Raw genomic sequence first — 1,546 nt, 5'->3', positions numbered from 1 at the left:
GGAAAGAGCAGCCCCTTCTCTCCTGGAGGGATCCTCTAGTCTGTGGGGTCCATGACCTGAGGAAGTGGAGAAGGGACCATGAGGACAACACTCAGAGGTGTCCATGGAACTGCAGAGGGGCTTTTTGCTGGAAAAAAAAGCTGGGCATCTGTAGGAACTGTGGGGTGCAGTGCACACCAGGTCCTCAGCAAGCAGTGTGGCAGGGAGTAATCCAACACTGGGGATGGAAGCAGGGAGGAAGGAAAGGGAATCAGGGAAGGACAAGAGCTGGTTGAGAAAATCATCCACCCTTCTCCAAGGAGCAGGATTTCTGCAGTCGTGTGCCAGGTGAACCCTGGACCCGCGGTGAGGGTGGCAAGGTCTGTAAATTCCAGAGGGAAAATCATCTCTTCCTGGGGTAGGGTCATGCTGCATTTATAGGATCAAGGAAAAGGTGGGAAATACCAAAATGGTGATGAGTGGGGGTCTGGTGGACGCTCTCAGCCTGGGAGCATCGTGTGGGCTCAGGGCCAGGTGAGGATGTACTGGGGTCACTGGTGCCCAATCCATGGCACACGGTGTGCGCTGTGAGTGGCCCTGGTGGGAGGGAGAGAGATGATTAAAGCTGCCTTTGATGAAGCAAAAATTAATAAACAAGCAGGCAATTGTGCTGGGCTTTATTTACTTGGGATGACAGCGTGGAGCCGGCGTGGCGGGGCCGCTGAGGCCGGGTCCCACATCAAACAGCGGGACAGCGCCGGGCACAAGGGGACCACGCCGTCACCTCCTCTCTGACGGGTTTTTCCTGGTCCCAAAAATCCAGGAAGGTCCATGCGTCTGTTCCTCATAGCAGGGCCCCATCCCACGCCGGCAGGGAACACTGGAATGAGCAGGAGATGCTCTGTGCTGTGGTGATATCTGACTGTGGTAGGATGTGCCAGTCTTGGGTGCATTTTGGAGGTGCTACTTGGCACCTTGCCCTGCCCCCCTGCTCCAGGGTCAGCATTCCCACCTCTCTCCTGACCCAGTGATGCTCCACAAGCACTGAGGTCCCTTCCCTGGTGCTTCTGTGCAGAACTGGGGCTCCCAAGGGCACAGCTGGGAGGCCAAACCCATGGCCTCACACCGGGTCCTTATCAGCTGGTCAGGAATATTTACCTGCCGGTTTCCACCGGATAAAAATTTGCTGGACAAACAGGAGTCCCCAGCTGGCCCCAGGGCGGTGGCACAGCAGGGACATGGCTGAGGTGGGACATGCACCCCTGTCCCTGCTTCATCCCCACTCGGTCCCACGCGCTGCAGGTCACCGAGTGTGACAGGAGTGTGAGGGACATTCTCCCCACCAAATCTGTGTGTCCAGGGGCTGGTGACCCTCAAGCCCAGCTGTGCCAAGCTAAGCCGAGCCCAGCTTATCTGTGCCAGGCTGAGCCAAGTCAGGTTGAACTGACTTGGGCTGAAGGAAGCTGGGCTGGGCTGAGCAAAGCCGAGCTGAGCCAAAACACGCCAAGTTGCGGTGGGCTGAGCTGAGCCAATCTGCGCCAAGCTGGGCTGAGCCAAACCGGGCCGA

This window comes from Corvus brachyrhynchos, unplaced genomic scaffold (genome assembly GCF_000691975.1).
Source record: "Corvus brachyrhynchos isolate BGI_N302 unplaced genomic scaffold, ASM69197v1 scaffold5, whole genome shotgun sequence".
Classification (NCBI taxonomy): domain Eukaryota; kingdom Metazoa; phylum Chordata; class Aves; order Passeriformes; family Corvidae; genus Corvus; species Corvus brachyrhynchos.
This window is presented reverse-complemented; position numbering follows the sequence as displayed.